The following is a 23511-nucleotide window of genomic DNA, read 5'->3' on the forward strand; positions in this document are numbered from 1 at the left end:
AAAGGTTAGTTCTTCCATATATTTAACCAAAATCCATCTCCTCATGGCTTCCATTCATTGGTTATGGCTCTGCCCCCCCAGAACTGTAGAACAATGAATATAATTCCTCTCCTCTGTGCCAATTTTTCAAATATTTGAAGGCAGCTGGTGCAGGCCTCCAAAGTATTCTCCTTTTAAAGATTAATAACCCACAGCCTCACTTCCTTCTTTATCTCCCATTTGACCAGTTTTCAATCCCCAAAATATACCCGTGGATTCCCCATGAATTCAAATTAAAAGTAAGCCAAATAATAAATTCAAATCAACACAAAAGTAAATCAAAAAAATTTTTAACGTAGTACATATAACTCAAGGCGATCGTCCAGTTCCTATGGAACTTTAGTCAACAAAAACTCCACGTCATTTTAATACGTAGCTTCATCATACCCTCCATTCTCTCATTCTCCCACCTATGTCTGTTCAACTTGTATGGTATATAAATATCAGATTTGTATTATGTATTATATATGTATATATATTATTTGTACTGGGGAACTAGATTAGATGCAGGGCTGGGTTTATACAAATGTACTATGTCTGTGCCTATGTCTGTGCAATTATACACACACACACACACACACACACACACACACATATGTATAATTAGGCCCCAAGTGCCAGTTGGCCCACATTATCAATCTCTCCTTGCTTCTGAGTAATCACAAACTTTCAGGATGCTGAAGTCACTGAATAAACGTTAACAAGTACAAAGACTAAGAAGGAGACTTTATATAAAGTCTCCAGCAGCCTCCAGCCAGGCTGACACTGATTCATGGGTAAGCACTTGTGGGACATTTTAACACCTATTATGAAACCACCTGAGTGTGCTGTCATTCTCCCCATTTATCTCAAACTCATACTCGACCATGTTATGTTAGAGTTGATATATACTAAGTGTACAACACTTCTGTGACCGATCATCTCTTGTTCAATATGAAGAAACATTATAATGACAGGTCTTGGTTTTATTCTTTATCTGTAATATAAAAGATAAAACTCCATAAGCTGTTACAGCCATTGTGTAACTTTGAATATTAAAATTTTTTTTTAATAATTGATACCTTAAATTTCTGTTAGATGCTTTTCACATATATATTTTTTCAAGTGTATTTTTATTAAATTACTAATCATATGACTACATAATGATCATCTTACCTCTCATTACCCCATTACATGATTCCAACTACACTGAGAAACTTTGCTGTTGTTAGTATTCCAACCCTGTGTTCATTGGTGTCACTATTTTCAGAATCACACTATCTGTAGATGGGATAGATTTGAGCAGAGAGAGTTCTCTGAGGGACCAGATTAATCACCCACAATCCTAAAGTAAAATAAAAAGTAGAAATGCATAATGATGGGAATTACTTTGTACAAGTTTTAATGTAATGTAAATCAACTCAGATCAGTAGATATTCACTAAATGCCTACATCTCAAAGCTGTGAGCCAGGAACTGTGGAGAATATAAAATATATAAATGCTGTTTTGTGAGGAAAGAGAATACATAATCAAGTGAAGAGAGAAAAGAAAGACCAAAATATTTAAATAACAGCACCAGACAATTATAAAAGAGATGTCACAAGGCAGAACATGATTCATTGCCAGATGAATTATTCAGACAATAAATTTTACAAGAGTTCGGGAGAGGGAGGGACCACTTCGGGCTGGGGTGGGCAGGTCTGTGAAGATAGATGGAAGCTGGGATGGAAGCTAGTTAAATGGGTAAACTTCAGACAGGGAGAGGGCAAAGGAGACAGCACTTTGGGAACGTGGCACAGCCTCTGCAGAAGTATTTGCTGCAATGAATGGAGTGTTAGTCAAACTTTTTTGGAAAGGCTTTTAGAAACTGTCAGAAAGAAAGAGGAACAGTCAGTAAGTTCTTGGAGGAGATAGTGGCATATTTTTGGAAAGAAGATTGAGAAAGCTATCTGGAGAGAGGTGATGATTTGTGAAATGGCTTGGAATGGGAGCAGACAGAAAACATGAGCCGTGGTTACGTAGGTAGTCTTGTCAGCAGTAGAGTTTTCAGGAGCAGAACATGAGAGCATAGAAAAGAAAACAGAGGCCAAGGATACCTCTGGAATGGCACTGGAAAATGGCAAAGGATTCTTCTATGTTTCATCCTTTGTCTTTTTTTTTTTAATAGATCTTTATTGGAGTATAATTGCTTCAGAATACTGCGTTAGTTTCTGTTGTACAACAAAGTGCATCAGCTATATGCATACATATAGCCCCATATCCCCTCCCTCTTGAGCCTCCCAAACCTAGTGGCAGGGCAGGAATAAAGACGCAGACATAGAGAATGGACTTGAGGACACGGTGGGGTGGGGGGGAGGGGAAAACTGGGGCAAAGTGAAAGTAGCCTCCTCTGTCTTTTAAAAATCAATGCAGAGGTAAACATGGAATGGGGGTTTCATAATTCCTTACTCATCTGGTTATTTAGGTTATAGTTATAGACACATAAGACTGCAGAGACGATCACTTGTGTGTCTAATATTATGGATTCACCACCTAGGAAACCAGTTAGTAAAAAAGTCTGTGAGCCCAGGCCAGCAAGATTTCCCCTACCCAGATCATGCAGGAAGCAGACATGGGAATCAGAGAAGGATTTAAAATCAGTCACTGAAAGTGGCAGGGCCAGGATAGGATGTCAAACCTAGAGCAAAGCTAAGAAGGACACTAAAGCTGGGGAAACTACTGAACAACAAAAGCGCACAGGTGTTCCAAAGAAAAACCTGGCCGAGGCGCTGCAGTCGACAGCTGGCTTTTATGTTGCCACAGTGGAGGACAGGGTTGCCAACATGGTGGTCTGACTCCTGACACCTGAATTCAGGTGATACTACACTGCACATGGCACGTCCACAGCTCACCTCAGCGACCTGTGTGACCCCTAACTCGAGCCACGCGGCTTCACGCATGCTGCCTGGGCCATCCTGCCGTTCTTACCCCAGCGCTTGCTCTGAGGCCACGTTGCTTCTTCCTTTTCCTGATTTTCCATGTGTTGTGAATCCTTCCAGACTTAATCCAGATTTTCTTCTAACTGCTTTACCCTACAGTGAATTCCACTTTCTTAGCACAACTTGTGTTCATACCACAAATGCAGCATGTATCCTAGGGCACCTTATATTCTTATTAATCATTTGGTTATATGTGTGTGTGTGTATATATATATATATACACACACACACACATTTATATGTAACATGCATATATATATATATAAAACCTGTTATTTAGGTTTTAAACCTCCTATAAGTATTATATTTTAACTCTTTGCATATATGTATAGCACCTAACAAAACGTCTTTTCTCATACATATACACACAGTAGTCTACATGTAGTAATGCATTATATACATATATATATATGCACAGGCACACACACACACACACACACACACACACACACACACACAAACATATCGCTTTTCTTACGAGTCATCCACAGCCTCTGCCCTGGTTGCATAAATTTGTCTGTTGTACTCAAGCAATAATATCATTGTTTAACTAGGAAAAAAAAACCATATCGCTTTTCATATGTAGTCACTGCAAAAATCTCTGTGAAAATGTCCTGTGCAGGAGAATATGTTTTAAAGCTAATGTGTATATTTAAGAAGATTTTTTCCTTCCCCTCATCTCAGCAGTTCAATCATAAACAATTATTTATGTAGTGCGGCAGGTCATCCACAATTAAGTGTTCATGGCACCACTTCCCTTCACCAAATGTTTTCTAAAATGGCACTCTTGTTGGTCTTCCCTAAGATACTCCACAAACGCATTTTAGCTGCTAGTTTCCAGCTAAGAAAATAGGCAGGCTTTCAATCAGGATTCTTAAAAGAATGTCTCCCACTGATGAATAAATTACTGGAGAAGACAGTAACAATTAAATTCCCCAGAGTGTACCCAACTTACTAGTAGAAGAATGACTTCAAATTACTGGTAAAAGAATTTGTTTGAAAAACTCCACAGACCAAAAGCATAGATGATATGCATGGTCCATTTCTAATAATGAGGTCTGTATTACATATTTGTCATAATATGTGCATATACACATTTTCCCAGGATGCTTATTTTTCTAAATCAACAGAAAACAAGCATGAAAATTAAAACAAATGAAGGTTCTTGTGTTAAAGTTGATATGACAAAAAAGAGACATAGCAATGTTTTGACGTATAGTAGGCTTGAGATTTCTGTCATCTTTGATGTAAAATAGGTGAAATACCTTCAACCACAATGCCAGAAAAACTACCACTTATTTAAATGAATATGTTTCTACATCTATAAAACACTAAAGGAAGCTGATTATTTAAATGGTAGAACTAATGTAATTATTATGTAAATGTTATATCTAAGCATCTAAATTATAACCAAACTAGTAAAATTAGAATTTTTTTTTATATTTGTGGAAAATTGAAGCAGTATAGTGCCTGGAGAAATCCTAAGTGTGATGATAATAAAAATAAATGTCTACTGTTGAAAACTTATTTTATGATAAAACTTATTTTATGATAACGGACAATATAGTTTTCAAAATATGTAACAACTGCATTTTTAAGTATGAGACAATTTTTAATTAAAAATTAGGCTACTTTTCACTATATAGAGTATGTTAAAACAAAAGATGATTACTGTAGTTGTTCAAAATATAATTACATAGAGAGGTATTAAATCAAAGAGATGTAAATTGACAATCATAGATTCTGACAGAAAAATGACTATCCCACAGTAGTTCTTAATTTTCCTATTTGTAAAATTATGATAAAATGTTTGCTTTTCCTTCCTGTTGGGATTTTTGTAAGAATCAGATGGAATAATTTAGAAAGAGCATTTTTATACATGCAATGTATTTATTTTTATAATTAATAATTTGACTATATTTCAGTCAGTTTGTTGACATACGATAAAGCAAAAGTCTTCCCACCCCTGTTCCTCTCTATCTTTTTCTCTTTTCCCTGGAAATAATATTTTTTTCTTTCAGTGATCACTATCCTTGGCCCTGGGGGTACGATGGTTAAGTGATGCACAGGCTCTATTTTAAAGACCTCTCAAACTGTTAGGAAATACAGAGAGAGCAAGCGGGTCAACAAAGTGTGTGCCCTCCTTTGCATAGTGGGGCTGTCACTCGGAGGCAGCTGAATAGTAGGAAACTGCATTTCCCCACCTCTCGTACCTTCACACTTGGCCCAGGGCAGGAGAGGGACTAGCTAGTGGTAAAATTTAAGGATGCTTGCAAGTGCTGACCCTACACTGCTGAAATCCAGACATCAAGCACCGCCTTAAACTTTGTGCCTTTGGTGGCTTGCTTGCCTCACATGTGATCAGTTCCCACAAATAGAAAGTGAGCAGAAGTCGCCTGTGTTTCCTCATGACTGGCGTATGTAAGACGCTGGTGTGCCTTCACCACTGTCTATATAGTAAGTGTATGCTTAACTCCTAAGAAATTGCCAAGCGGTTTTCCACAGTGGCTGGACCACGTTACATCCCCACCAGCAGTGTAATAAAGTGCCAGGATCTCCACATCTTCATCAACACTTGCTGCGGTCATTGTAATTTAGCCATGCTGGTGGGCGTGCAGTGGTATGGAATGTGATTTTAATTTGCATTTCCCTAATGACTAATGATGTTGACACTCCTTTCACATGATTTTCAAAGCCATTCATTTGGCCGTCATTAGTGACTTGTTTGTTATCAGTAGTTTGAAAATTATCTTTGCTACTTCTAGGAAGCCTTTTTTCTTTTAATTCTTCATCTTTAGGTTTGATTCCCATATCCCTTCCAGGAGGAACTGCTTTGCTAAGGGCTTTCTCTATCTTGAATACTTTGCTCTTTTTTTTTGTTTTTGTTTTTGTCTCGCTAATTACTGGGCTCCTTGTGATTTTATTTTGTCTGATCATTAGGTTTTTTGGTTTTTTTTTTTAATATTTGTAAGTACTCAGAGCAATGCATGGTATATAATTGAGTACTACATAAGTGATTTTTTTTTTTTTTTTTTTTTTTTTTTTGGCTGTGTTGGGTCTTCGTTTCTGTGCGAGGGCTTTCTCCAGTTGGGGCAAGCAGGGGCCACTCTTCATCGCGGTGCGCGGGCCTCTCACCTTCGTGGCCTTTCCTGTTGGGAGCACAGGCTCCAGACGCGCAGGCTCAGCAGTTGTGGCTCACGGGCCTAGTTGCTCCGCGGCACATGGGATCTTCCCAGACCAGGGCTCAAACCCGTGTCCCCTGCATTGGCAGGCAGACTCTCAACCACTGCACCACCAGGGAAGCCCCTGATGATTAGGTTTTAAGTCTGGCTTCTGGAGGCCTCTGAGCAGTACCATCCAGGTGAGAAGGGTGCAGTGGGGGCTCGATCCTTGGGGCCTGCAGACATGGCAGCAGGCAAAATGCCACTCTCCTGGCAAAGCACCAAAAGGAAGACACTTTTGTCCACAAGTCACTTTGAACTTTCCTAAACCTTATGGCAGAGAGACTCTGCATCCATTTGGTGCCACCTCACATTCTAAAGCAAGAGACAGCAGACACACTGTCCCATTTAGACCACCTGTGAGTCCATCTTTTCTTTCATTGCTAATATTGTACACTTTTCACCACTCTCTTGTTCTCTGAGTCACGATTTCAAGGATTTTTTTCAGTTAAGAATTAATCAGTTCTTTGTTTCATTTAGCTAATTTTCAATTTTTTTCCTTTTTTTTCCCCCCCCTGTGTTTTTGTTTCAATTTTCGTTTGGCAGGAGTACTTCCTTGAGTATTTTTCACCAAATGGATACTTGGTAAAGATTCTAGCCTGTGCATTTCTAAAGTGTCTTACATTTGCTTCTCTCAAAAACTGTGAGGAATATAATAGTTCCTCCTTTACCTCTGCCAAGTTTTGAAAATGATCTTCTGGTTTCCAATACTGCAGAAGAAAAGCCCACACAGCTACATAGCTGATGTGATTCAATTCTCTATTTTAATATGTTCCTTTATTCCTCTGATGTTCTTAGAATTCAGAACATTTATAGGAATACATTTGTGTCTGTTTCTGAATTAATCCTTTTGTTCGACTAATAAGAACTTTTATTCTGATAGGTTACCTCAGAAATATTTTCTCTCATAATTTTTGATTAATGAATTCTTCTTTTATTTCCTGCCTTATTATTTAGGTAAATTTTCCAGGGTATATTCTCCAGAATATATCTTTGCATTTAATAATAAAAGATTATTTGCTTATTATTAAATATGTATGTATGTATGCATGTATGAGTGAGTGAGGGTAAGGAGGTAACTCTTGAAGTTGATCTTCTAAATCTCATTTAGTTTGCTGTCATTTTTTAAACCTAATTTACAGGTTCAGTTAATTATTTTCCTTTGTTCATGACACACTGTAATCTTTGATCGTGCTAGATAGAACCTCCTTCCTTAAATTTATTTGTTCTACTTTTTGTCCTAATTCCCCACATTTATTCCTTTACCTTCTTATATAACTAGTCTAGAGGCTTTCATGTATATCTTTTTATTAGTCTATGTCCTTCCAAATCATTGCATTGTTTTGTGTGTACTATTTTTGTGTATATATAACTTGCATAAATGGTATTTGTGCCATAGATCTATCTTTCCTCCTTCCCAAAGCACTATATTTTTAAGATATATCCATGTTATTTTGTGTGCTTCTAGTCAATTGCTTCCAAAGTGCACATCCACAACATTACACTTATTAACACTACCAGAGTTAGACACCAAGGTTGCCTGCAACTTCCAGCTTCTAGGGATAATGTTGTGAGGAAAATCTTCTAGGGAGTTTCCTATGTGGATCTGTGTGAGAATTTCCCTGGACTGTATGTCCAGGAGGCCAATCATTTGTCAAAGAGTATGCAAACACTTAATCTGACTAAGTTCTGGCAGATAACTCTCCAGAATGACTTTTCTAGTCTCTTATCTCCAATAGGATACATGAGGATTCCTATATGCTAACATCTCTTCCAACATTTAGTATTGTTCTGCTTTATAATGTTTGCCAGTCTGATGGATGTAAAATAATATGTCATTATTGTTTTAATTTATAATTCTTTTGGTGAGTATGAATTTGAGCACCTCCCTTCACCACTGCTAGAAATTTGGTTTTCTCCTCTATGAATTGCCTGTTTGTATCATTTGTTCATTTTTCTATTCTGTTTCCTCTTTCTGTTGTTGTTTTTGCTACAAAATGCCAAGAAATGGCTGTGAGTGAAAGGAAAATACCTATATGAAGTAAAACGCACAACTAAAATGTATATACAAAGTGAAAGATTCAAGAGAGCAGTTGTATAATATACAAAGTGAAAGACTCAAGAGAGCAGTTGTATAATACCTCATGGCAACCACCCTGAGGAAAAAGAAGGACACGATACTGTGGTGGGGGGCAGGGGGAGAGTTTCATTTTGAAAGGGAAATTCCGAGTCAGAAAGAAAATCTTGCTCTAACTCCAATATTTAGGATAATGAATAGTGCCAGTTTCTGCTATCTGGATGAATGACCTCAGATCATCAGAAAATTATTTGCTACAGGGAAAAAAATCAAATTAAAAAAGGTTATTTGCATATGACACCTAAGGTTATGGCATGCAATACTTTACTGGTACATTTTAGGTTTAAATTTCCTTCTAACCAAATACCCAACATTGTTCTTCTGAATATTCAAGAACTGAATTTTACCTGGTATGTTCAAATGTTATTAATCTTACCCCTTCAAAAAAAAAAAAAGAAGAGTATTTTCCAGAATTAAACTCAACAAAAGAAAAACCAGCTCTCTTGGAGTTCTTTCACTTTTCTGTACCTTCTCATTTCCTTTTAGTTTTATTTTGTGCCTCTTCTTTAGGAGAAATTAGATTTTTAAAAAAGCATCTTAATGATCTTTCCTTTAATTAAATAACTTCCTTCTAATCAAATATTCAAATATTATGAAAGAGCATTTGGGCAAAAGGTGTAACATATTGGAAAAAAATAATGCCCATTTACAAATTAGCACTTATTTGTCGTACGACAGTCCAGGTTTCACTAAATATGGGGTATTTGCATGTTGCTTAACTTCCCAGCTTCTTTACTTGTAAAATGTGGGTTTAAAATAATACTAGAGTATTTAAGCATTATATGAAATGATACTTCATACTGCCTCCCTTCTCAGATATTTAAATCCTCACTTTTCTCCTCACTTCAGACAAATGACCTCACATTCTACAGAGATTATTTACAATAGCCAAGACATGGACACAATCAAAGTGTCTATTAATGGATGAATGATTTAAAAAATGTGACATATCTACACTACCAAATGTAAAATGGAGAGCTAGTGGGAAGCAGCTGCATAGCACAGGGAGATCAGCTCGGTGCTCTGTGACCACCTAGAGGGGTGGGATAGGGAGGGTGAGAGGGAGACGCAAGAGGGAGGGGATATGGGGATATATGTATACGTATAGCTGATTCACTTTGTTATAAAGCAGAAACTAACACAACATTGTAAAGCAATTATACTCCAATAAGGATATTAAAGGAAAAAATGTGATATATATAATACACACACACAAACACACACACACACAAAAAGAAGGAAATCCTGCCATTTGCAGCAACATGGGTAGACCTTGAGGGCATAATGTTAAGTGAAAAAAGTCTGACAGAAAAAGACAAGTACCATGTGATCTCACTTATATGTGGAATCTAAAAAAATCAAACAAACAAATTCATAGATACAGAGAACAGATTTCTGGTTACCAGAGGCAGGGTTGTGTAGGGTGGGTGAAAGAGGTGAAGAGGTGAAGAGGGTCAAAATATACTAAATTCCAGTTATTAAATAATGAAGTCCTAGGGGTGTAATGTACAGCATGGTGACAATAGTTAATGATGCTGTATTGCATATTTGAAAGTGACTAAGAGAGTAGACCTTAAAAGTTCTCAAAACAAGAAAAAAATTATTAACTGTGTCGTTACGGACATTAACTAAACTTACTGTGGTGATAAATTCATGATATTTGCAAATTGTACATTGCATCATTATGTTGTACACCTGAGACTAATACAATGTTATATGTCAATTATATTTCAACCAAAAAAAACAAAGTTTCTATTTAAAACTGTCATGGATATTGAATCTGAAAAAAATGATTATTCTGAGATTAAAAGAAAGAAGTAGTCAGCAAACTATTTCAACCACCACCAAACTACTGCACACGATCACTATGGATTTAACCAGCAGTGACCTGTCAAACTGTGGAAAGGAACCCCTATGTGTTCACATCACCCTTATCTGGGTTTTGTGCCCTGCCTCCTGCTGGTAAGCACCCACCTTTTTTGTTTTGTTTTCTTTCCCCCCTTACAGGTTTGCATTTACCAAATAAATAAAACCATAGAATATGTAACATTTTGATTCTGATTTATTTCAGTACGCTTAATAAATCCATCCATATTTTTGTTTGTATCAATAACATGTTCCTTTTCATCTCTGATTCATATTGCATTGTATGTATACAACTCAGTTTGTTCATCTACTATTCCCCAATTCAGGGACGTTTGGGTTGTTTATAGTTTTTGGCAATTATAAATAAAACCAAATACAAAGTAAAATAAATTTGTATACAGGTTTTATGTAAACATAGTTTTCATTTTACTTGGATAGAGTTGTAAATAAGTATGTAATTTCATTAAAAATATCAAACTGTTTTCTCAAACTGTTTTCTCAATGTTTTGCATTCTTTCCAATAATTTGTGAATATTCCAAACACTCTATATCCTTGTCAGTACTTAGTATTGTCAAGTTTTTGTTTATGTGTTTATTTTGGCTGTTCTTGCAGGTATGTAGAAGGTAATTTACAGGGTAATTTTAATTGTTTTCCTAATGACTAGTGATGTTGAGAATTTTCCATGTGCTTATTTACCGTCCATATATCTTCTTTGATAAAATGTGCATTCAAAATTTTTGCCCATTTTTAATTGTGATTTTTTTTGTTTTCTTATAATGGATTTTTTTAAGTTCTTTATATAACTGTACACAAGTCTTTTATCAGATATGTGATTTTTAAATATTTTCTCTCATTTTTTACCTTGTGTTTTTCTTAAGTCTTTCAAAGAGTAGTTCTTAGTTTTGATAAAGTTTAATTTATTCATTTTTTTCTTTTATAAATCATACTCTCAGTGTTATGTCTAAGAAATAGATCCCTAACTCATGGTCATAAGGATCTTACCCAATGTTTTCTCCTAGAAATTTTATAGTTTTAGGTTTATATTTACATCATCTGTGATGAATTAATCTACACTAGGGTGCAAGATACAGGTCAAGGTTCTTTTTTTTAATTCATCCCCAATTGATTTAACACAATTTATTAAAAACTATTATTTCTTCTTTGTGTTATCATTGCACCTGTGTTGAAAATAAATTGATCACATAAGTATAGGTCTACTTCAGGAATCTATTTGGTTACATTGATCTACACATTTCCCCTTTCTCCAAAACCACAATATCTCTATTATTATAGCTTTAGTAGATTTAAAAATCCAATCCTTTGAGTGTCAAACTTTGTTCTGTTTCAAAATTGTTTGGACTGTTAAGTTTCTTTACCTTTGCATATAAATTTTAGATTCAGCTTGTAGGTTTCTACTAAAATTTTTACAAGAATTTTAATTGTAATTATGTTCGGGTCTGGCTATTTTCATTTACGTTTTCTATCAATTACTGCAAAAGGAGTTTTAAAGCCTAATGGTAATTCTGGATTTGTCTTTTTCTCCTTTACATTCTATCACTTTTTATTAATGTATGTGAACCTCTTTTTTTAGGTTCCTATATACTTACGATTTTTATATTTTCTTGTAAATTGCTTCCTTCATCATCATGCAAGGTCCTTCATTATTCCTGCCAGTATTACCTGTTTTGAAATCCACGTTGTTGAATTTTAATGTATCTTCTCCAGCTTTTTCTTGCTTAGTATTTGCATGGACTAGCTTTTCCATCCTTTTACCTTTAGCCTGTCTATGCCTTTACATTTACAGTGTTTCTCTTAGTTGGCTTTTACTTATTTATATGTTTGTGTACATATTTAATATATATATATTAAACTGTTTGATATGTGCTACACTCTTAAATATTCCATTTTCTATCTTTTTTTCTCTTTGTACTTCAGCTTGGGTAATTCCTTTCTAATATTTTTAAAGTTCACTTATTCTTTCCTTGACTGTGTCAAGTCTACAAACCAGCCCCTTCAAGCCATGCTTCCTATTACTGTGTTTCTGGTTTTCCAGGATTTTCTTTTATATTTTCTTATATTTTTTATCTCTCTGATGAAATTACCCATCTGATCATGTGCATTGTTCACTTTCCACTACATAATATAACATATTAATAATAGTTATTTTAACTTCTCTGTCTGGCAATTCCATCATCTATGCTTTATCTAAGTCTAGTTCTATTCACTGTTTTCTCTAGCACTTTATCCTTGATTTTTTTTATGCCTTACTTTTGTTGTTATTGAAAGCAAGACATTTTAAATAGGGGAGAAGAGACTAAAGGTAATTTTTTTTAATCAATATCTGCAAATGGTCATTCTTTCCTTCTACTAGGTCTTTAGTGTAGTGGATGAATCCATCAAGTCAGGAGTTGAACTGGGCTTGAGATGTGTTTCTGTGGTTACTTTAAATGAACTAAGAAAGGATTTCTTTGATGCTATGGTTCCTCTCCTGTTTCTTCTTCAGCAGTAGACCACCGTTCCTTATTACGTGAATCTTGTAGCCTTTTACTGGAGTGCAGGGAGGAGGGTTGTTCTCTCTTTTCTACTTAAGCTTCAGTCTTAGGACCATATCATTGGGTCTTGGGAATAGGGCTTCTCAGTTATCCTGCCTCACCTCCAGCTGTAGGTTTAGATCCAACACAAATTCCCACCACTGTTTCACTGGTAGATGACTTTATACTCTTTCCTTTCCTTAGCCAGAATTGGTTTTCACTAGTACCCTAGGGGTAATAACATTTTTGGACCTTCCCTCAGCAGTTTAAAGCTTTATCTCTTTGGGAGAGATAGGTGTGGAGGATCTAGATGAGATTTCCTGCCTCTATCACAGTGACTGCTGTTCCAATACCCTAGTCTGCACCCTGAGGGAGGATTACTCCAAACTTTGGTGGATCCTTTTTGTAAATATTTCATGATGTCTGAGAAGAATCTGTTAGTGCATACAAATTCACCTTGTGTCTGTGGCCCTAGGGATTTTATATTCTCTTGTAAGCCTACATTTGGCCTTTAATGTTTGTTAAAAAGCTTAGCTGAATTCTTCTGACCAGTATCTATCAGTATCTATTCCAGTTAAACAAGTGGTCATGTCCCATTTCTCCCTAGAGATGCGTGTCTTCCTTAGATTCTGTGTTAGCCAGCTGTGCTGCCATCTCAGTTCTTGAACAGACTCAAGAAAAATTGAGATTTTTATAATGTCATGTACTTCTCATTATTTTAACATTATGATGTACTTTCCAGCTTTCTGCACCTTGAAGGGAAGCCAGGAGTCCAATCCATTTATTCTCTATCAGAGCCAGAGAATACTTTCTGAAACATATCTAACTCCTCTTCCTGATTAACAACGTTCTAAGATTTCTTATTGCCTTTAGGATTAGAAGGAAACTTCTTAACATGACTTATAATTTCCTACAGCCCCATATTTCACAGATTTTCCTTTTACGTATTACAGTCCAACATATTAATATTAGTATATTAATGCTGCCCTCCCTCCCTCCCTCCCTCTCTCTCTCTCTCTCTCTCCCCCACCCCCACCCCACCACCCCACCTCTCTTTCTCTCCCTTCCTCTCTGTAGTGTAATGCCTGACATTAGGCTTTTGGTTGCCAAGGCATCCATTCAAAGACACCCATCTGAAAAAAACATATTGCCACCTATATAACACAACTACTCACAAAACAACTAAATAAGGAACCAGGTCACCCCCACCCATGAAGTTCCCCTTTTAGAAAGACCTAGATAACTAATGGTTTCAGTGATCTGTTTCTCCCTTTCCTGCACCTTAATTCTCACACTTAAGCTTTAAATTAGCCAATAGGAGCGAACCCTTAAAACCCTAGGCATGCCACCCTCAGACCCTAATAAAGACAACACCTAAGGTACACACTTCATTCCTCCTTCTCTCTCTCTCTCTTCCCGTGTGGCCCCAATCGTGTTGTGTACACTCCAGAGACTATGAGTAATAAATCTTGTTCTTCAAAGTTCCCTGATGATTTTGCTGAGGTGCATCCTGCAATCATAATAAGAACCACAAGGGCTGGTCCAGCCACAACACTGGCCCCAGTGGAAGTGGGGGGCAAATATCTTTGGGGCTCATTATGGGTAAATAGAGGCCCAGGTGAGTGCCTTAGGCATTCCTAGATGAGAACATCACTGTCAATAGCAGAGACTCACACAGTACTCACTCTCTTTCTCTCCCCACACCCCAAATTATCCATTCTTTCCTATATCTCATCTTTTGCATTTACTGTTCCATCTGCTTCAGAACTGCCCTACTGTTACCAAGAGTCCCTTCTCTGAATGATTATTATGTGATGGACCCTTTCAATAATTTTACTAAGTAAGATATGCATTACTTTAATCTAAAAACTTACATCACCTACGACAGATCCCTCTTCCCACCTTATCACTGTTATTTCTTAATTTTGTGTTTACTCTGTTTGTACTATTATTTTCTCTCTCTGTTTCTCTCATGAGTTGAGAAATAGTCTTTACCAGGACATTTATCTTTATCTCATACACCAGAAATAGTGTCTTGTTTTCTCTCTACTTATATCTGTGGATGGCTTTCAATACAATTTTATTTTACAGACACATGATGACATAGAGAAAAATAAATACCTTAGTTACTCAGTATCCTTCAGTGTATATAATGACATTATGCAACTAGAAATATAAATTGCATTTTATATATATACATACACACAACTTTATATATTGTGTATATATATATATATATACAATTTTAATGTAGATGCAATTAAACTAGAGATTATGCCTTGAAACATGTCTCAAGAATTGTCTAAAAGCTTCATTTCAAAATCAAATTACTAATATCCTAATATATACTGTATTAGTATTCTTTGATTCACAGAGAAAATGCCTATGTTCAGTGTATTTTTTAGGCTTTAATTCATTATAGGAGGAAAGTACTTCCAAATAAGAGACAATATGTAACACCCATCTGAATAAAAATCTATTTAAATAATTGGTTTTACTTATACACACTTTAAAACATTTGCATTTACTGTATATTTCTCTCATATGTAAAATGTTCATTTATAGGTATATATACCCCCATGTGGGCTGACTGAAATTGTTGAAATTTCAAAAAATCATTTATGAACCTTAGGATTACTAGCTCAGCCTGGAGTCAAATGAGGTATTTGTCCTAAGGTTTTAAAAAAATGCTTTTCTCTGCCTTTCCCTCAGTTTTAAATTTTTAGTAGTTTTCAATGTATCTTTAGCTTTCCTTCTCCTAACTGATCACAACCCAAAGAAAACACATTTGCACATGTCACATCTCTCTTCCCAAATATGTTAGGGAGGGCGCTAAACAATCGCCAGAATATACATAAGGTTGTCCAGGCACTGTTAATAATGAGCACTCTGCAAGCAATAGACCAGAATTGGAAAATCCTTACGTATAAACTGTGACCTGAAGGAATATATTTAACCTCACTGAACCTCATTTTATCTATTTATAAGGCTAACCATACCAAAATATTGTTTAGATTAAAATTTTTTAAGCTAGGCAATGGAAACTCCTTGAAATCACACCTAATATAAATTTGTAATAGACTTTACCTACTACTACCTTTATTAACTATTTTTATTGTTACATGAAAGAGATTATTTGTCAGAGTGTGGATAGCACATGTATTGCAAAATGAACGCTCTCTGTAAAGCACTGGAGCCAACTTTTAAATTATTTATGACCATACACATTTTTCTAAGTGTTTCCCTAGAAGACAATTTCTATGTGTACTATCAAAGGAAAATTGCACCAAGTGGAGTTAAAGAGCCAAGGAAGACTTTATTCAAGACTATAGCAAGAGGGGTTCCAGTCTGAGATGGCGCCATAGGAAGACCCTGAACTCACCTCCTCTCAAGAACATATCAAATCCACACCTACATATAGAGCAATTCCTCCTGAAGAAGAAGAAGGCTGACTGAACAGCTGCCTCTCAACAAACAATAAAGGGATCACATTGAGATAGGTAGGAAACACAGAGCCATGGCTTCGATGGGAACCCCATCCCAGACACAGAGACTTGCAGTAGGGAGAGAAATCACTGAAGGGCCTGCACTAAGACTCACCTACCATGGGACACAGTGAAGAAACAGCAGTGTAAAGGGCATATAGACTATACATAAAAGAAACACATTCACTAACCCTAGAGTATATGCCAAATGGGCAGGGGACTGCTAAAACTCTCTCAAGGGTCAGAGGCACCAGAGAGCACCATTTTTTGTGCCCTCTCCCTTGACAGCCCAGACAAAAACATGGTACAGGCACTCTAGCCAGTCTTCCAAGGCTGCACCAGCACACTCGAGGCCCCTAGCCAACACCAGCTCCAGCTGGCACCCAAGGCGGCCACAGTGCAGCATCCCTTGGACCCCTGCCCACACCGACCCCAACTCTAGCTGCTCCACCAAGGAGGCCTGGCATGGTGCACCCCAGGATCCCTCCAGCCCACACCCACCCCAGATCCAGCCATCCTGCCAATTCAGCCCCAGTGCAACATGCTCTGGGATCCTCCCAGGCAATGCTCATTCCAGATCCAGGTGGTCTGCCAAAGCCATCCACACACACAATCACACAGACGATGTGCTGACGGCCATACATTCAAGACCAGGAGAAGTAACTGTTTCACCTAATTCATTAAACAAACAAGCAAAGAAAAAAAAAACAAACATAAAGACCCACACACACAGTAAGTCAAACAAAGTGAGGACACAGAGGAACATATTCCAAATGAAGGAACAACTAAAGCCCCAGAATAAAACACCTAAATGAAGCAGAGATAAGTGATTATCTGAGGAAGAGTTCAACTAATGTTCACAGATATGCTCCCCAAACTCAAAAGAATGGAGGAACACAGTGAAAATGTCAACAAATAGCTAGAAAATAGAAGGAAGAACAAATCAGAGATGAGGAAGACCATAACTAAAATGAAAAATACACTAGAGATAATCAAAAGCAGATTAGATGATACGGAAGAATGGATCAGGGACATGGAAGACAAAATAGTGGAAATCACCCAATCAGAAGAGCAAAGAGAAAAAAAGAATTTTAAAAAATGTGGGTAGTTTAAGGGATCTCTGGGACATCAAATGCACTCTTTCACATTGTATGAGTACCAGAAAGAGAAGAGAGAAAGTAAAGGGCAGAAAACTTATTTGAAGAAAAAATGCATGAAAATATATAGATATACATGAATCTCACGGTAAGCACAAACCAAAACCCTATAAAAGATACAAAAAGTACTAAAGAGAAAGAAGCTCAAACATAAAATTAAGGAAAATCCTCAAGCCGCAAAAGATGAGACCAAGAGAAGAAAGAACAGAGAACTACAAAAGCAAGGAGAAAGTGATGAACAAAATGGCATTAAGTACATACCTATCAATAACCAAGTTAAATATAAATGGAATAAATGATCCAGTCAGAAGACACAGGGTGGCTGAATGGATAAAAAAACAGCAACTGTAGATTGTTTTGGGTAGTATAGCCATTTTCACAATATTGATTCTTCCAATCCAGGAGCATGGTATATCTATCTGTTTGTGTCATCTTTGATTTCTTTCATCAGTGTTTTATAATTTTCTGAGTAGAGGCCTTTTGCCACCTTAGGTAGGTTTATTCCTAGGTATTTTATTCTTTTTGTTGCAATGGTAAATGGGACTGTTTCCTTAATTTCTCTTTCTGATCTTTTGTTGTTATAGTGTAGAGGAAAGCAAGAGATTTCTGTGCATTAATTTTGTATCCTGCAACCTTACCAAATTCATTGATTTGTTCTAGTAGTTTTCTGGTGGCATCTTTAGGATTCTCTATGTATAGTATCATGTCATCTGCAAACAATGACAGTTTTACTTCTTGTTTTCCAATTTGTATTCCTCTTATTTCTTTTTCTTCTCTGATTGCCGTGGCTAGGACTTCCAATACTATGTTGAATAATAGTGGTGAGAGTAGACATCTTTATTTTGTTCCTGATTTTAGAGGAAATGCTTTCAGTTTTCCACCATTGAGAATACTACCCAAAGCAATCTACAGGTTCAATGCAATCCCTATCAAATTACCAATAAAATTTTTCACAGAATTAGAACAAAAAATTATACAATTTGTATGGAAACACAAAAGACCCCAAATAGTCAAAGCAATCTTGAGAAGAAAAACACAGCTGGAGCAATCAGGCTCCCCAACTTCAGACTATACTACAAAGCTACAGTAATCAAGAAAATATGGTACTGGCACAAAAACAGAAATATAGATCAATGGTACAGGATAGAAAGCCCAGAGATAAATCCACGCACCTATGGTCACCTAATCTATGGCAATGGAGGCAAGAATATAAAATGGAGACAAGACAGCCTCTTCAATAAATGGTGCTGGGAAAATTGGACAACTACATGTAAAAGAATGAAATTAGAATACTACCTAACACCATACACAAAAATAAACTCAAAAGGGATTAAAGACCTAAATGTAAGACCAGACACTGTAAAACTCTTAGACAAAAGCATAGGAAACACTCTTTGACATAAACCACAGCAAGATCTTTTATGACCACCTCCTAGAGTAGTGAAAATAAAAACAAAAATAAGTGAATGGGACCTAATAAAACTTAAAAGCTTTTGCACAGCAAAGGAAACCATAAACAAGACAAAAAGACAACCCACAGAATGAAAGAAAATATTTGCAAATGAAGCAACAGACAAAGGATTAATCTCCAAAATATACAAACAGCTCATGCAGCTCAATGTCAAAAAACAAACAACCCAATCAAACAATGGTCTGAAGACCTAAATAGACTTTCTAGCAAAGAAGACATACAGATGGCCAAGAGGCACATGAAAAGATGCTCAACAGTGCTAATTATTAGAGAAATGCAAATCAAAACTACAATGAGGTATCACCTCACACTGGTCAGAATGGCCATCATCACGAAATCTACAAACAATAAATGCTGGAGAGGGTGTGGAGAAAAGGGAACCCTCTTGCACTGTTGGTGGGAATGTAAATTGATACAGCCACTGTGGAGAACAGTATGGAGGTTCCTTAGAAAACTAAAAATAGAACTACCATATGACCCAGTAATCCCACTACTGGGCATATACTCTGAGAAAACCATAATTCAAAAATACACAGGTACCCCAATGTTCATTGCAGCACTATTTACAATAGCCAGGACATGGAAACAACCTAAATGTCCATCAACAGATGAATGGCTAAAGAAGATGTGCTACATTTATATAATGGAGTATTACTCAGCCATAAAAAGAAATGAAATTGGGTCATTTGTAGAGATGTGGATGGACCTAGAGTCTGTCATACAGACAGAAGTAAGTCAGAAAGAGAAAAACAAATATCATATATTAAGGCATATACATGGAATCTAGAAAAATGGTACAGATGAACCTATTTGCAGGACAGGAATAGAAAGGCAGATGTAGAGAACGGATGTGTGGACCCAGGGTGGGGGGAAGGGTGGGATGAACTGGGAGATTATGTTTGACATAAATACACTACCATATGTAAAATAAGTAGCTAGTGGGATCCTGCTGTATAGCACAGGGAGCTCAGCTCAAAGATTTCTATCATATCATATTTTTCTTTTTTATTTTCATATTTTCAGGCTCAGCCTTAAAAGTGGTAGGGTCAACTTTTCTATACTGAAAGAAACTTAACAGTTACTCCATTTGACCCGCTCCCTAACAGAATAAAAAGAAGAGGAAATTCCTTCTTTATGCAAGGCTGGATTTTATGACCATTTTTACAAAAATGACAGATCAACAATCCCTTTCTTCTTCAGGTTAACAAAGTCAAGATGCTATATATACATATATCTCACACATGCATATATATATATATATATATATATATATATATATATATATATATTCTCATTTAATATTCCTAACTTACTTTGAAATTACTGTTCTAATTTTAGATATAGGAAGCACAGAAAAGCACAGAGTTTGAAAATCTCACCCAAGTTTCCTCACAGTTGACATAAAACTGGAATTCTGAAATTCAAACCCAAAGCTGTTTTGTTTCAAAGTTGACTCTTTCTGCTCTAAAATGCAGACTTTTCCACATAAAAATGAATAATGTATCCAATGACTTTTCCTCCAGACACCATCTGGAAGAATAGTTTGAAGACATCCTAACTGAGAATGAGATACAACACAAGGTACCGAGAAGCAGTTATATTGGAACTTTGCAGACTCTGTGTAAACTTCAGTGGTTGGATGTCTCTGAAATGGGCCCTATGTCTTACCTGGAGAAGCCTGGGAAGCATAGTAGTGGCCTGGCCTGCATAACCAGGTAATGTGCCCTTCCAACTGTGTGTAGAATTCTACTCAGACTACTTCACAGTTAAACCTTTCTCCCCCTATAGCCAGTGTTTTTCAAGTTGTTATCATTCTCAAACAACCTTCATGGTTTGGTCACATCTTGACTTGCCTATATTATTATTTAGGATTTTTATTTAAATAACATTTTTATATTTGAACAAATTTATTTTAAAGACAATTGCATATTACTACCTCAAAGGGAAAACTGGTGGCACTTAGAAAAATAGACAATGACCATAAGTATATACAGACAGAAAAGAAAATAATTTTATGACACTTAAAAAGCTTAAATTAAAAATAAAAAATGAAATTAAAGTAATAAATCAACTTCTTAAATGCAAATATTTTTTAAATGAGAAGAATGCACCTGTTTATAATCAGCAGTACATTTATATTTGTTGGGACATAATTTTATTAGAGATATGGTAGATAGTCTTATACTAATGAGAGTATCTTACTTTAAAATTGTACTCTTAACCAGCAATTTAACCTAGAGGAATTACTGGATTTGAGACACAAATCTGATCTATCTATAGTCTCTTCCTCCACTTGTATTACCTCCCACCCACCATACTACTGAAGTCTTTACAAATCTGCACCAGAGCCTGTTGAGTGCCTGAGTCCATGGCTAAGGTGAGAATCTTTCTCCTCCAAATGGGTACACCTCTCACTGCCCAGACCACATAAATACACCACAAGATGCCACCTGAGCAGGGCTTCTATGTGGCTGCTTCACTGTGCTTCATTACTACTGGAACATGCGTGTAGAGGATAGATTCTTGGTTAGACGAGAAACACAGCACTAATTTGAGTGGCGCATGATGCGTGTAGGTTAAAGACCCCCAGTGCCTCATTGTGATAATCATTTTTCAATATATATGCATATCAAATCATCACATTGTACATGTTAAACTTACTCAGTGTTATATGTCAATTATATCTCAATAAAGCTGGAAAAAAATACTGTATACTGGATATATAACTAATAAAATAAAATTTAAATGTCATACTACATAAGATTATTTCATCCATTATCTGTGCTGTGCTTATCCCAAGTAAAACCTACTGATCAAGATTGTAAACTGATGGACAATTAGTGTTTTCCTTTGGAGATGTGTGTATTTGTGTGTAGGACTGGTGGTGGGGATGGACCGTTGTGTTTGTAGACCTCTGTGTTTCTGTAACTAAACTGGTTCCACTTGAATCAGGGAGAATGTTTACTCTTGCACCACAGCGGTGGTATCACAGACGTTGAAGGGAACCAAACGTGGCATAACAAAGCCTACTCTGGAATGTTCTTTTGGTCATGGAGTGTTACACCTCACTGTGGACGGTCCAGCCACAGCCAATCCTCCTTCACACAACCTCCCACATGTCAGAGTAGGGTAAACTGAGCCATTCTGACCTTGGGATACATAACATTGGTTGCTGGGAAGAGGAAATAAAATGGATCCTAGGATAAAGCACAAGCCAAGGATAGGGCTTTTCTCCCGGATCTAGTGAGGTAAAAATCTGAGGCAAAATGAGCCTTAACTAGCAGATGCCTATGAGGGGTACAACCTGTGAGATGTTTAACATGCTTTTTGCTTGAACTACTCTTGTACATAATATACAGTCTAAACAAATCTTCTTCTAGGTCATAAATTTTAAATTAGCCCCCAAGTTTTCAGTAAAACTGAATAGTTCTGAGCTATTGTAGAGAATTGTAGTCTATCTTCTTCCATAATGGAAGAAGAATGAACACAGTCTGAAAGACCTTTCCACCATCTCTACTATGTGCACGTCCCATAATTTCATCTTCTCATTTGTAAATTAGGGATTGTCATTATTACGTAATAAGGCCATAGGCTGTAATTGAAATACCACACATTAACAGTCTAGCCGAGTACACACTCTCATTCAATGCTCCAATTTTACTGTTCATTTCTAAAACCAGGGCTGACCTCAAACAAAGCAGTGAAGTACTTTGCCTTCAGGGACCTAAATCTCTCTCCACTCTGGGTAAACAAGCTATCACACCACTCCATTATTCGATCATCTGCTGATGCTTTCATGGAGAAGCAAAGGAGATTAGAGTCCAGGAGTCCAACCCAAGTCAAGACGGGGAAAACTGGGATGAGTGGGGAATTTCTTATGACAAAATTGCAGTTGCCCAGTGCTCATGTGCTGCCCATACTTTCCATCCACAAAGGATGAAAGATGTCCTGGGGGAAGAAGAAGATAGTTGTTGGAGTAACAAGGAAGTTTCCACTACAGTCCTGGTAACTGACCCTATGATCTGGGTTCTCTTCTAGGTCAAATGTGTTGACTCTTACATGTAATCAGCCTTTATACCTGTGTCTAATACAGTCTATTCAATATTTGGTTTTTACATCCTTGAAAACAAGGAACAGATCTGTGTGGACTGCAGCTAAACATACTTGAGACTAACTTCTAGTTTGAGGTTGATAATTTAGGACAGAAACCCCTCAAACCCATTCAAAATTATGAGACATTCTAATGATTGGCTAAATTCTTAAAAGTCAGAGAGATTCAAGATTGTGCATCAAGAGAAAAGAGAGAAAGTGAAGTGTTGATGAATTTTTAAATAAGCTTCTAATTCAGTATTTAGAATACATTTATTTCTACCAGACTTCAGTGAGAAATTAACCCAATATATCATTTTAATGAATTTATGACTATAATTGTATACATATGCTGTTTACTAACTATAAACTTAATATATATGATGCAATATAAATGTAATATGGAAATTCAATTTTCAGTATAAGTTTATTTGATTAGTGCAATAACAACTAAATTCCTGAGATATCAACAGAACAAAGTTATGCACTAGGCATCTTATTTTCCTTAGCTTTCAGTTCTTAGAGTTTAAATGTGAACTGTGAATAAAGTTGCTAA

This window comes from Balaenoptera physalus (assembly GCF_965194825.1).
Source record: "Balaenoptera physalus genome assembly, chromosome: 1".
Taxonomy (NCBI): domain Eukaryota; kingdom Metazoa; phylum Chordata; class Mammalia; order Artiodactyla; family Balaenopteridae; genus Balaenoptera; species Balaenoptera physalus.